Source organism: Oculina patagonica, chromosome 7, assembly GCF_052425735.1.
Source record: "Oculina patagonica isolate OP01 chromosome 7, crgOcupat, whole genome shotgun sequence".
Classification (NCBI taxonomy): domain Eukaryota; kingdom Metazoa; phylum Cnidaria; class Anthozoa; order Scleractinia; family Oculinidae; genus Oculina; species Oculina patagonica.
The window spans coordinates 24823217-24838258 of NC_135764.1; the positions used below are offsets into that span (position 1 = coordinate 24823217).

At 35.0% G+C, this 15042-nt stretch overlaps 1 protein-coding gene across 6 annotated transcripts in view; it reads right to left on the reverse strand.

Annotated features, from left to right (window-relative positions):
- Positions 1-15042, reverse strand: part of LOC144660483 (gamma-aminobutyric acid receptor subunit beta-2-like) — a 36477-nt gene that overhangs the window by 11446 nt on the left and 9989 nt on the right. For 3 of the 6 annotated variants that reach the window (XM_078521125.1, XM_078521128.1, XM_078521126.1), the window contains exon 2: positions 4649-4680. The gene's annotated coding sequence lies outside the window, so the exon portion shown is untranslated. Of the gene's footprint in view, positions 1-4648; positions 4681-4815; positions 5078-9532; positions 9807-13047; positions 13159-15042 lie in introns of those variants that run through there. The other 3 variants (XM_078521124.1, XM_078521123.1, XM_078521127.1) reach the window with 3 other exon arrangements.

The following is a 15042-nucleotide window of genomic DNA, read 5'->3' on the forward strand; positions in this document are numbered from 1 at the left end:
ACGATGATCAAATTCAATGCGTTCATTACGATATGGGGTTCACATATTTTTTATTACGATTTAGCCATAGAATAGAAATGGTTATAATACTTTTAGAAAAATGAAAAAGGAATCGTTGTTTTTTACAGAGTAAAATCTATTCATGTCAAACCATTATATATTCACTGCGATAGTTTACATATGCATACTGTCTAAATTGTACATGTATGTGACATTGTGTTCTCCTATTCAACACCATTCGGTGTTTTTTGTACTAGCACAAACGTAAGGAGGACGTTGGAATAATTTGCCCTGATTTTGGCCGATTGAAAATAATGCTGTAATATGTGTTGAAGTAAAAACACTGTATTGGAAATCGAAAAGTCTCTTCACAATTACAAATGAGCTTTGGAGTTTCTTTGTGTGATTAAACGTTTGAAATACGTTTCGTTTAGTATACTCGTGGCAATACAAACCTTCAATGTTGTAAATATCGTCTTCGTAAATTATCCAACGAAGTTTCAACGACGCTATCTTAGCCAGAAGTTACAGATATATCCAAATCGTAAACCTTTTCGTGCAGTTGATCATTTAACCTAAAACTCGATTTCTCTGTTTCGTTCTGATCGTAAATTTACACTAATAGCTTTTCTCTTTCAAATCACAGCTCATTTAACACGAGTACACTTGTTAGACGCACGATTACGCCATAATTCACTCCATTATATAGGGCTGTACAAATGCAAAATTAATGAATAACTATTCTTCACAAAGTTTCTGGATGGTGGCAGACATATTGACACAAAACCACGTGCTAATGACTCTTTTAAATTTCTTCTCCCTCGTAAACAAGCACTTAGACACATTTGCACCTTCTCCTTACATAATGATGGCAGGCAGGTGAATTTGTTTGTAGACTTCAAGACGGCAATGAGATTCGTACAAAAAGCTTCTGGAAGTTTTTGATAATGCCAACGTTTGTTTCTTAACTGCTCAATCCATCCAGATATTCTACTGTTTAGATCCTGTTCGGGTTTTTCAAGGAATAAACTACTGTAAATATTTATACGTATTTTATTGAATAAACGTGATTATTTACACATAGCCTGATCATTACATACAATTATTATCTAACATAAAACATGGTCATGAATAAAATATCGAAATCGAGGCAAACGTCACGTACGCAAATCACTTTTTAGACGATACGCATTTCCATAATGGCCAGTTTATTTTCCAGACCTTTTTTTATTCTGTTGACTCATTTATAAAATTTTCCTTTTTTCGAGTCTGGAAAAATATGCATAATCCAATTTAATTGGCGCAAGATTTAACATGAAAAGAAAAGACTGGAAAGAACTTCAAAAGAGGAATAACAAACAGATAGAAGGTATAATATTTTTAACTCGATCTATCGAGAATTTTAAGTCTCGGGATTTTATGTATAAATCACGAAATAGATCAAAGAGGTCTATGACCCACTCGTGAATGCGTTAGATATATTTGAATCGTTCCTTTGAACAGTATAGTATCGATGGAAAATATTTATTATAGGGATTAATAATAATAATCAACTTTATTTAAAGAGGGTGAACATATAACAGGTCGCTTAGGTATAAGAATTACTTTTTTCAGTACATTAATTGCTTAGTAAACCGATGGCTCAGTGGTACAGCCCTGCGTTCCAAAGCGTGTGACCCGAGATTGACTCTCATAACCTGTGGCTAAAATTCTTTTTTTTTTTCTTTTAATTTTCCACGGATATTATATAAATATCTGTCTTGTATAGAGTTTCGTTACTCTTTTACTGATTATCCTTTAATAAATCGTGCCGTGCTCTAACCTTCCCAGTCTTTTAATAACACATACATAAAGTCACTGGTCATCGTTTCCGAATGTTCGCGATTATTATATAAGAAAAGGCAATATTTCAATGTTTGGGGAACGATTGTTTCTCATTTACAGGGGTGAAGTATTTTCTACACTTATTTCTTTGAATGATACCTTTGTAAAGCTGTATTTTTATTCACAGCCCAGGGAAACGAAATTTAGAAAGCGCCCGTGAGCATACCTAATTTGCATAATGTTAACAATGATGGAAGGATGGAAGGATGGAAGGATGGAAGGATGGCCCCACTTCCCCACTTTACTAGTTCAATATGCATTCACGAGTAAAAATGGTGCGCTTATTTACATAAACGGACAATACTGGAGAAGCTTTCGAAGAATACGAAAGTTGATGTAAAAACTCCAAGCCGCAAGGCAGGACTTATTAAAGCAAGTTAATTAAGTGCATGTTTGCATCTGGTCATTCAAAGAATAAAGAGCCGTTTCCCATTTCCTTTATGAAATAAAGCTAACAAAATGCGAAGGTACATCATAATGTCCATAATTGTGTTTTAAGCACTAGCCTCATGCAAAACGATTAGACAGCGAATTAGAGTACGCGATAGAATGTTCTCTTTAGCAACTTTTGTGCTTAAACTCGATAAGACAATACTAGCGATCAACAAGATTCAAGATTTTGTCTTAATGGTGTTTGTCTTTCAGTTCAGTATTTGTATTGCAAATTCAAGCACTTGACTACTCAATCTTACTTTTAACTTTTAAATGTGGGTCTGTTCTTCCAAAAAGCTGACATTTCTAACGGAAAGATTTTTTTTTTTACCTAGCTCTGGCCGAACATACAAGCGTCTTCGGAGAAGCATCGAGAACGTTCCGACCAGATACGAGAGTAAACGAATTGTTTCCCAATAGAGCGTCTTTTAATTGTTGAAAGTAATCCTGCGATTGGTTCAGAAAACTCGCGCCATCTGCTTCACCAATCAGATCAGCCGGTAGAGTGCGTTTTCTCGCGCTTGGCACTTGATACGTGTTTCTGTAGTAGGTCAAATTATTTTGCAGGTTAATTTTTTTCCAACCTAGGTTTATCTGTTTACAAACCTGAAGATAACACTCTTACAACGGCATCAGCGGAACAATTTCAATTCATTGAAAAGAAATCCCAATAAATAAATTAAATTTACTTTAAGCAATTTAAAAAACGTTATCTTCGGGGTTGATATGCGGATTAACCTTGGTTCAAAACAGATTTAACCAGAAAACCAGGATAACCTACAACATATTTACTCGGATTCCCACTGGAGGTCCACATACATGTGAATGACGATGTCTTACAGCCTTACTGGTCAATACCTGTTACATATTTCCCAACGTTACGTTAACGAGCTAGTGTGTGTGGCCCATGGATTCATAATTCCTTGAATACGTTTATTTCTTCAAAACACAATCTGTCCTTTTGACGATAATGGATATACGAAGAAAAGACAAAACGCACAGTGCCTGAGGCCACATCGCTTTTATCACTGTGAGTCATTTCTCGCTTTTTAATCACATTTCCCATGTGCCGGTTAGCAATGAGGTTTTGTTCTGCGGTTTCGTTGGCTTCCATCAACACTGACTTTAATTGTCATCGACATTAATGTAATAAAATAATCTAAATCACAACTGTGTTGAGGGCGGTAGTGTTGAAATAATTGCCTAAAGAAATTTCAATTATTTTCATGCATTCATTAAATGAGGATTAAATAAAAATTGTTATTAAACTTTCCCTTTGTGATTGCAAACGGTGTGACAGTTTTATGTCAAAAGAAACTGTCTTTGTTTTGGTTTTAATAAAAGATAAAAATGCATTGATTCTGACCGCGTTAACATAAAAAAGGAGCATGGCAGCAAAAACATTACAAAGCGGGAGAGATAAAATGTCGTATTTAAAAATTTATAATCAACGCTCAGTTGAATGTGCAAATAATAAAAATGATTTGTTTTTTGATGAGTAAGTTAAAGCAAAAAGTAACTATTACAGTGTGCAAGCTATTCACCTTCAAAAATGTCCCGCCATGCCTGTCTGGAGGTTTCGTTTAGAGTCAAATTAATTATATAAATATACCTCAGGCTTTGCCATTTTTTTTAATATTGAGCTAAGATTAAAAAATAGTACTAAAACCGGAACTTCTAAAATGAGACTTCAATGTTGTTCACATAGAATTTTAAGCTCCGTCATATTCGTAATTTTTACAAAAGGCTCTGTAGGTGGGTTTGATTGTTAAATACCTAATAAAAAAAACGATTTGCCTACTGAAGATACAAGCGCCGGTTGAGAAAACGATTTTCGCATTTATATCTTGTATATATGAGACCTTCTATTCATTTTGAAGCCATCTTACTGAAAGCGTCGATAATTTTCATTGCTGCTCGAAACGAATATCAAACGTAAAAATTCTGTGGTCTATTTAAATAACACTTTAAGGGAAAAAGGATTGATTTGTTTACCAAATTGTATTTTGAATTTTAAAGAATATAAAGAGAAGTTAATACTAATTTCTTGATTTATGACACTAAAAAAGAAACGGTGATTTTCATATTTTTTTTTTAAATAGGGTCAGCACGTTGCTAAAAAGTTAAAAATGAAGGGAGAAAATTGCCGAAGAAACGATTATCGTTACGTGAAATTTTTCGGTATAATTTACTTTATATGGAAGTGCTGAGATTAATTTTTATAGAAAACTAAACATTTAAACAACGTTTTATTGTATACAACCATATGGAGACTATCTTGATGTAAAGAAAACAATTTATCTTTAAGATATGTGATGTAATCAATTCTTACCTTTTATGTAAGTTCTTGACTTTCGGGAGTATCTGAGAAAGAGAACAAAACGTGAACATTAGCAAATTCTTCTTCAGTAAAAACGTAATCAGTCGATTGTTGGTAGCGGCTAAATGTATAACCAAAATTAGAAATATTGGCTCACTTATCTTTCTTTCCGAATTTACCTTAAGCAATAAAATTCAAATTGTGAGTCTACAAATTTGAATCAATGCATCTCTCAGTTCTTTGTGAGCAAGCTTTCACTTTAAATGGTAGAACTACCAACACCGTAGGAACAGCTCCTCTCATTCAGCGCATCAAGACACTATTTTAATTTTGCTCTTTTAATTTCTTTCCTCATTTGAATTAAACAATTTGTTTTATTCATAAAGCTGATGGATTGGCAGATGTTGTAAGATTCACCATTTTGCATATTCAATCAACGTTGCTGGTTGTCATTTTCTCTTTTTATATATATGAAAAAATTATCTGACAACCACTACACGGAATTGCATTTCGCAATAAAATAACTTTTCCCATATTGGAACAAAAACCAAACCAATACATCCCACTGAAATATGACAAAGTTCTATCCCTTAAGCACAGGCAATTGCCCTAGTCTATACAGACGTTTATGTAGTGACCACTCTGATTTTGTCGCCAAGTGCACTCCAGGCAAAATACCAAATGTATTTTAGCTTAGTAAATCCCAATACATTTTTAGGTAGCAGTATACTTAATCTTTCAAATATTCCCTGAATTCGGCTAGTGTTAACACCTGTCATATTTAATCTGACAGATTATCGACACATCAGAACCAAAAATACCGAAAACATCAACCAAACTATTTAAAACGGAATCCGCCATTATTAATTGGACAAAATTATGTTCCAAATAAATTAACATCTTATTGCAAACTTCGTTGTAAGTGTTTCAAATATCGTATTAAAAGAAACCATTTCTTACAAAACCAAACATCGAAAAAAAATTCGAAGCTCCACTGAATTCCACTGAATCGCTTAAAAGACGATTTTAAACAATAGCTACACGTGAGATTTTACCTATAGTTTACGTGGTTCTTGTGAACTTTGAAAATCAATTTCTCGGGCTCTAATAAGAAAGTGTTGTTGGTATTATCATACATAATTACTTACATCTTCAGCTTTAAAAAAGGATAGAAAATAACGTAATAAAATCTAAATTAGTTTGGTACTCGATTTTCGTCCAACTAAAATTAATTAACTCGATTTCCTGATGGATTCCTTCTGAAACCTTTGTCACTGTAATCTGTCGCATTCCCTTTACATGTTCTAAAAAAAACTCAGCAAATTTATGAGACAGTTGCCAAATATTTTGATATAAGCAGCTAGTTCACAGATTAAATGACCTTTCGCGGTTTTCCCATTAAAAAAGCCGCAACAGAAAAAATAATGAATAACATGGGACAACCTTTATATTTCAACCTTTATCTTTCAATTATCTTATTCTTTAGCTCCTTGTGAGATCAAGGAATAACTCCTCGAATTAAAGTAACTACTTCTTTTTTTCGCTTTCTTTTTATTTCCCCTAATACGTTTAATATTTCATTTTCCTAAAATAAGTTTTTCTTATTTACTCTCGTGATAAAATGCTGACAATCGAAACGTCTGCAGGCGGTTAATTCACGTTGCCAATATAAAGTGATTATTTAATTACGCCAGCAATAGAATGGCGTGCGTCTCTCAAAAGACCCAAAAGCCTTTTTGGGGCTTTTCCTCGAGTACCGGAAAATGTTTTTTAAGCGCCTGATTTTCTCCCGAGATTTTCGGGAATCTTTTTGGGAATTTGTGACGCGAACCATATCGCGAGCTTCAATTTTCCGGCCTGTGATTGGCTCAAAAATTGCAGTTGACATTGCTGATATGAATCGTTTGCAAAGTTTAATTTCTAGTGATTTGCAAAGTTCCAGCAACGTTTACTTTTTTACACGGATTTACCTCTGTTTTCTACTGAATGTAAAGTCAGCTTGATGTAATTGTTAAAGCGCTTTTTGTTCTCGAGTTTCTTTATTCCCGGCTTATAATTTACGAAGCACGTGCTTACAAATTTTCGTAATCTTGGTTTTGAACATTGAAATTTAGTTAAGCTTAACCTTGAATAAAATTAATTTTAGTTAAAAGGGTTCTTATTTCCAAACTCGGAGCGCAAATAAAATTTAATAGCGTGAGATATTTCGTCTGATATCATCCGGACTTCATTAGTCAATGATGAAGTCAATGATGAAGTTTCAATTGTAAAATAAATTTCTGAAATTTTGGTTGAATTCATCTCTACCATTGTCCCTCGGTACTTTGACGAACTTTCTGCATGAATTGTAGAAGTTTCCGTACACAATTTCAGGCGAAAAAAGTCGGCCCTTGAGTATCGATGAGAACCTTTTTTAAATATGCTGCGTTCTCTTCGCGAAGCGAGAGTTCTTTTTGGCACGCCCGAGTTGGTTTTGAAATTTGTCAATTAAACTACCGAGTTCTGCCAGACGTGTTCTCTCTCACATCCTCTACTGTTGTCCTTTTCACGTAAGGCCCTCGCATCTTTCTTTTTTCAAAAAGGATCTTCGGAAAATGCTATTTTACTGCGACAAAATAATTCCCGAGAGACGTTCTCGGGAGCTCAAGAGTTTCCATAAAGTTAACGGGGAAAAAATGACGTAATTTTCTTGGGCCCGCGATTTTCGTGCGCTTTGAGAAACACCCGAAATCGTTTTCGGGGGCCTTACGGGACCGTTTTCGAACCCGAGAAGTTTCCGGGACTTTTGAGAAACGCACGCCTGTCACTTTATTGTGGGTAGGCGACATTACAGTGGACAAAAACGGGGACATCGCCTCAAAGTCATGCTTGAGATTAGTGAAAAACACAAAACAGCCACAAGAAGTCTGACTGGGAGTAACTGAACTCAACAAATTTATTCTCAATATAAACAAAGTTCCAGCAGGCAAATAATAAAATAATCCGTATGAAGTTTTCTGGATTTTTCGTCGTAATGCTATATTAGCAGTTGGGTTACTTCCTACGTTCTGTGTGTTGGAACTACTCGCTAAACTCTCACATTGCATTCAACTATTCTTCAAACACAATAGCTTTTCCTCAACAGGTATCAAGCAAGAGTCAGTAATTTGCCTTGCTTTGATCGATGCTTAAAGTTCCTCCAAACTATTTTGCTTGTACGAACAACGAAGGGTACAAACAAAAAGCAAACAAAAATCAATAGACTCCACAAAGCTTGCTCTATTTGACATAATGTAAATATGAATAGTTCATTTCTGAGTTGCCTTTTCATATGAAAATGAGTTTGATTTTCACAAAAATGAAAATGCAAAGAAAACATATTTTCGTATGAATGGTTTCGCACGAAGACTCGTTTTGACACTGGGGCAAAAGACGATGGAAATGGTATATTATTATAAGTAGCAATTTGTGCACGAACAATCACGTTTTACACTCGCTGGCGTATTCTGAACCAGACTTTAAAATAAAATCTCAGTGGGACTTCATTTCAGTCCTTTGGATAAATACACAGTCTCGGCGGGTACCTTCAAAACAGCGAAATGGATTGTATTAAAACACATGTAAAACCACTTGTGAAAACACGCAAATTTTATCTCATGATATTTGCGTATGTTTTGGTTAATTTTTACAACTTTAAATTATTGATGATTTAGGAATGTTGGTTAGAAATGTGGTTCTAAAGCAACATAGTATAAACAACAGGAAAAAAAATCGGCTTGTTCTTAAGGTCATTTTATTCATAGTTTTTTAACAACAACAAACTATTCGACAAAAATGTATAGAATTTTGTCCAAATATATTTTATGCCTACAGAAAAAAAAATCGATTTTTTGACAGAAAAAATATTGCGTAGGAGCATATTCTGTCAGGAACCGTATCTAAATTTTTTAATTGTAGTTTAGCTAAACGTGGTTTTCTTACTGCTTCCAGTACCAATCTAATTCCCAGGTGGTATATGTCGCGTATGATCACGACATTAGTTTTTGTGGGATAACCTACTTTTTCGCGTTCTTTCGTGAAATTTTCGTACACAACAATTCATCCCGCAAAGACAAACACGCAGCTATGTTTTTCTAAGAAATCATTCTCCAAATGTTTCCCTAGTTTTTATGGGGGCATAGACCTTTTGTCTCTTAATATATATTTGTTTATCTTTAGGGAAGAAATGTTTGGTCATTTTAGTCTCAACAAAACCAAAGTTTTCGTTCCAATTTTTTGTTTGCGGGTTAATCTAATAATTATATTCGCGTGTGCTATGTCACACTCGCTCATCGTTTGATCAAAAATCTTAAAACTATTCCCAGTTCCAGTGTTTCCAATTCTGTTTTGAAATTTTTAAGTATTTTTAAGATTTTTTTCCGCTTTCAACGAAATTGCGAAGAGAGAAGAGGAATCTTTATACTACAATCATTTTTGTAGGCGTTCTAATTATTATTGCCAGCTGCCTCAAGTAGTTCATCAGTTATTCACAAGATGAATAAACTAGTTCCTGGTTAAATGTGTGAAAGCGATAACAATTTTGATCGATATCGCCCGAAATCACAATCACACATAGCTTTCATCGTAGCAGAGCCTTAACTTGGAATTTTTCTTTCAAATTCTTTCAAATTCGTTCTTCAATACAAAAATTCTAAAACACGACGAATATCAAAACATACGCACTGAATGCTGAAATATCAGAGATTAATAAAGTTCTGTTTAGGTGTGACTGAAACAGAAGTGTACGGAGAAGCACTTTAACTTAAATTAAGCCAACAGAATATTGTTACGAAAATTGTGTGTAAACTCGCTTTTCCTTGTTTCGACTCCCCGCTTTCGAATTTTCATGATTACATCTTATCGCTAATGACATCTCACCTTTTACAATGTTTACCGACAGGATTAGTTTTCTTGAAATGATTCCAACGTTAATAATGAAGAACCCTACAGACTTGAAGCTGAGAAGCAGTTAAAATGTGACTCCAGTCTGAGTTTGCATCCTCTGCACCAGGCGGAACAATCTAACCTCGTTTGCATATTCACGCAGGTCTTTAAATTCATCATTTATTTATTTCGCAAATTTTATTGGCCAAATATGGATTGCGGCCGACGCTAATCTGCGTAATCCTCTCTCAATTGCCGTTGAATACAGCAGTTTGCTCTTAATTCTCTCTTATTTTGTCGATTGCAAGTTGCCAGCTTGATGCATCCAACGGTTAAACATTAGCGCCTTACTAACATAAAATGATAGAGCTCAACATGAGCCGAACCGCACACCGTTAAACTTAGGAGGTAGATATATTTACAATACCAGACCGCAAACCGCAGTTGGGTGCAAACTGATAAATCAAGTTCTCACAAAATGGCATATATGAATTAATGAACTTCTTTCGACTGAATAAGTCGGAAAATATACAGTATATGACAACAACTATTAGTCACGTTGCATCTTCGCATTGTTCTATTCACGATAAAAAGAAAAACAGCCGCTTTATCCGTTTGCCGTCGAATGCGTTTTCTAATTTTGGGTCGGTCGGGTCAAAAAAAAAAACTTAAAAAAATCAGGAGCAAGCTGGAATTAAGAGCTTGGAAGCAACGAAGCGTGGTCACAAAATCAACATGGCGACAAGAAAATGGAGAAAGAAAAGATCGATGTAGTGGCTTAACTCAGCCGAGAAAAGCGAGAACAGTTGAACCACCAACACTCTTTTGCGATCTGCGAGCATCCACGACTTTCCTGCAACTCCTAGAATAGCCAGTCTTTGAAATTCCTACTATGAAAACATTTTTGTTTGGAAAACCCGGCCCAAAATTTGGGTCGGTCGGACGACGGTAAACGGAGAAAAAAAAGGGGGACGGCCTAACCTGATGCAGACAGTCGCCAATTGGGTGAAGTCGAAAATCTTTGTTTAAACCTTCGTCTGCATCTCGGGGCTAATCACAAGGACTTAATTTTTCCAACAGCGCGCGTATTTGCATAAGATAACATAAACACCCGCGTGTGTTTCCTACTCCTTAAATAGCCAGTCAGTGGGTGGTGTGATTCAAGGAAAGATGACTAAATGATTTAACGGTTTGCAGGTTTTACACAGTTTAAGCAATAGCATGATGTGCTAATGTTTATTGACCCAGCTTATGGCTGCGAAATGCCCAGTATGTATACACAATTCAGTTCTTAAAAAAGGCTAATTTTAGCTTATACTGTCCGATGTCCGATGTCAAATTCTGTATAACTTTGAGCATCAGTTATAAAAACCCTACTACAAAACAAACGCCACAGTCATTTCTATTATGTCTTTGCTATTTATTACCAAATTAATTATCAACATTGATTATGAATCAAGCTAGCAGCGAGATATTTACGACCACTCCATCTCACAACTTGATGAAAAACGCGAAGACGAATCGTATATTTAAATTGTATTTTTTAAAAGGCGAGGTGATCTATTTCAATCAAATCCACGCGACAAAAATGTAGAAAATGTAGAAAATGTCGCTTGTCTATACATGAAGAAACCTTGCAGTATCTTTTTCATGAAATATTTATAGCTGTGTAAACGTGCCAAACATCGAATGCATCTAATGGTGGATTTCCACTGACGCGTAAATTTTTACGTGCGTGAAAAAATTAGAGACAATGTATGAACGGCCTGCGTAAACGTGTACGCAAGCCGTTCATACATTGTCTCTAATTTTTTTACGCACGTAAAAAATTACGCGTCAGTGGAAATCCACCTTAAAGGTGGATTTCAGTGGAAATCCATCTTAAAGGTGGATTTCCACTGACGGGTAAATTTTTACGTGCGTGAAAAGATATAAAGACAAAGTATGAACGACTTGCGTAAACGTGTACGCAAGTCGCTCATATATTGTCTCTAAATTTTTTCACGCACGTAAAAAAGTACCCGTCAGTGGAACCTTTTGTTTAGACACTGGTGCGTCAACATGTCTAGATTTCGCCTAAAATAACTTTATCAAATGTGTTTATAACTAAATAAAAACACGAATAAATGCTTTATATTTCATTCAGAAAGTACACTGGATGGAATCTTGATTGTTCAAACCTCCGGTAACTTAAATTCGTTTCCCTTTGCAGTTTTTATCCCCGATTTCTTGAACTCCTGATTTTTCGAACCAATTTTTATCTCCTTTTGAGGTTCGAGCTGAGAAATAGCTGATTCTACTGTATTCATACTGATACGAATAATAGCTTTTTAAACAAACATTAATAATAGGCTTGACATACTTCCTAAAAAAGTCCCTAATAGGCCAATTAAATTTTCGCTATATGCATATTTGTCATCTTACACATGTACTTTATAATCTTTCATTACTTTGAATAAATACGCTACCCTTGCCTCACATCTAGATGTATACATTTTTCCCCGCAGGCGTGGCACGAAAGTTTCGTCAAAGGTTTGAAACTTGCAGTTAGTGATCGAGTTCTAAAGAAGCCATGCATGTCGCGTTATTTTGGTTCATTTTTATGATGTACAAAGTTTTTTTCAAAGTCAAGGAAATTTCAAAATAAAAATAAGTTTTCTAAGGTAGAAAAAACCCCAAGGAAGTAATAATAATTTGGAAGAAGGCAAGATATGGTTACGACTGAACAAGATTAGGACGGTTTAAGAACCACAAACATGCCAAAATTAGCCATTTTTTTTTTCGAAATGCGTCGTCTTTTATGTTGAAACTTTCCTTTCTTCCCTCTACAGCGCCACTTACATGTTTGAAAACAGTGGTTACCAGTACTGCGCGCTCCTCAAGAAAACGTTCAGCCGAACAGCTGAGTTGTGCTGGATGCCATTCAATTCCGCATCTGTGCCAAAGCTATTCGTTCACGTACATTCAATTACCTTACATCCTTTCTTAAGAATATGTATAGCATCCTGTGTTTTAGGTAACAAACTGTATTTTTATTATATGCATATACATTCCGCCTGCTTTTTATTCCTGTTATTTTAAATGACGTATTTTCTGCAGTGGATAAGTGTTTTCTTCTAGACCATGCAAATGTTTCTCATAGTAAATGTGCTACGCAATTTGTAGACATAAGCTTTTCGAACGTCAGCTCAGACCGCCGTGTAACGTAGAAAATTTGCAAGGAACAACGTAGCTTTGCTTTTTTTTAACCAATTCAAACTTATTTCAATTTGCGTGATAATGCTTTTTTAGAAAAAGTAAACGTTTCTAGCTCAGCAAATCAAGTTTTCCTTTCACTCCCACAAAACAAAGCCGACTTCTCACGCCAGGACATACACCTCAACAATTCTTTTATCTGAACAAAAAAGCTTCTTAAACCACTAAAAGTTATAAAGCCTGTTATAATGTAAACGATAGTCGTACTGCTGGAGATATAGAGAAGAAAACCTTACGCGCACAAATACGCTTACCTTAAATTGTCGTTAGGATGGTATAAAAAAGTCGAACCTCGAACGACATCTGTTCTTGTGTAGTCTAGAACTGGTGGGTGGAAGATTCATAAAATTTGCCACATAATTCAAATATATACGTAGTGCTGGTGGCGTCTAAGTGGTCATAATGGATTAACAATGAGCTCACGTAGAGCATAGACGGGATGCACTCCGCTGTTTTCGGTATTAGCTAATAACTAAATGTAGTGATTTATGTTTGACGAATTAAATCAGGAAAGAGCTTATTTTTGCGCCACTTACAATAATTGAAAGATACAATTTCCATCTTGTCGGAAACATGTTTTAAAATCACTTGCCTGCCACAGACGGTAAATAATTGAAGAATTTCTATTTTAGCGCGCCAGTAGGGCTGTAAAATGAAAGATGGTTAAAATAACTGTAATTGATAAAAAAAGGAAAATGGAATCTGTCTAAAAGCAAAACAGAATTGGGAAAATAGCGTGGCGAAGCTTGCACGCAAGTAGGTCTATGTTAATAGCATTTTACCAATAGGTGTTTTCCATCAAAGTGGCAAAATTGGTTGGTATTATTCAACGAGGATAAAAAATCGATTTTAAAGGTTCTAAACTTGTGTAAAGAAAATAATTGAATACATTAATATTTAAGTGGGTATAGACCGTGAGACAAAATAAAATTGTTGACAAAATAACATTTGAAAAGTAACTAACAGAACAAAGTGCGTGCCTAGGATAGCGAGTTGGTGTCCCACATTTATACATCCCACATTGGGGTTGCCATAATGCAAAAAAATTAAACAGATATCGCTCTCGTGTTTTTAGTTTCTTGTTGGAACTATTTCGATAGCAATTTTAAATTATTTTTATGTTTGAAATTGAAAAATAACGCGAGCGGAAATATTGGTTTTTGTGGCGTTTGAAAGGTTTATACCTGTAATAGACGGTCTCCACAAATTTGACCAAATTCCAAAATGCTTTTATCGCTAAAACGAAAATATTTTAAGACATGGAGATTTTAATGAAGGTCAATGTTATTGATATCGACCATTTAAAGCCAAGAATAGCTTTGTATGAAAAATAATCTAAGATTTAGTCGTGAGCTTGCGTCATTTCTGACAATGAAGTCGGGCTCGTAGAAATGGTTTCCGGAATAATGTCGGGCATGAAAAAGGCTTTTTTGGACAATAAACAACGGGGCGATAAATTAAAGCAAATTTAACGAGTTTTGACACCGATATGAACTTGCTGCTCGAACTATTTTAACTAAGGGCGCTTTCCGGTACAGGTACTTTTGAATATAAAATGGGCTTTTTTCACGAGATTTTCACCCCAAACCACCATAACAGTGTATAATATTTGTGCATTGACTGATTTCACAGGGAAAAGCTGACTAACAACGGAATTCAGTTCTGAAAAATGGAAAGTGCCCTAGTTGTACACTTCCATGATTAATATGGCATTGTAAATCTTTTCACCGTGTGTGCTGGCTGACGATTTCGAGTGTAACCAGTGTTTTTATGGAAATTAATAGAATACAAAGACAAAGCTATTACAAAAACAAACCTTTGTAAAAGTCAGTATTTCAACGTCTTAATCTATCTGATTAAATAACTTTTTGGAAGTCGGTGGGGGTATGGATCGGAGAACAGTAGGCAATACAGTTTACAGTTATTTCACGAAATTAAATAATTGGTGGCTTTGGATGATAAAAAGAATAATAGGTAGGATATAAATCCGGTGATAAAAGAAACAATTATTGGTACAATTTGGGGAATGCTTCCTGCAAGTCTAAATAATTTAGTCTCTTTTACTCTAATTGTCATTTGTAGGACCTCGGTTATAAAACCGCTCCTCCCACTGCCCGATATATTTTACATTTAAATCTTATTGTAATCTTACTAACGGTCACTTCTGAAGATGGATCGTATCAAGAAATGGTCTATTGTTGTGTTTCAACTTTTTGGATTAAGCACTAAACAATAGTCCTTTTGTTCTT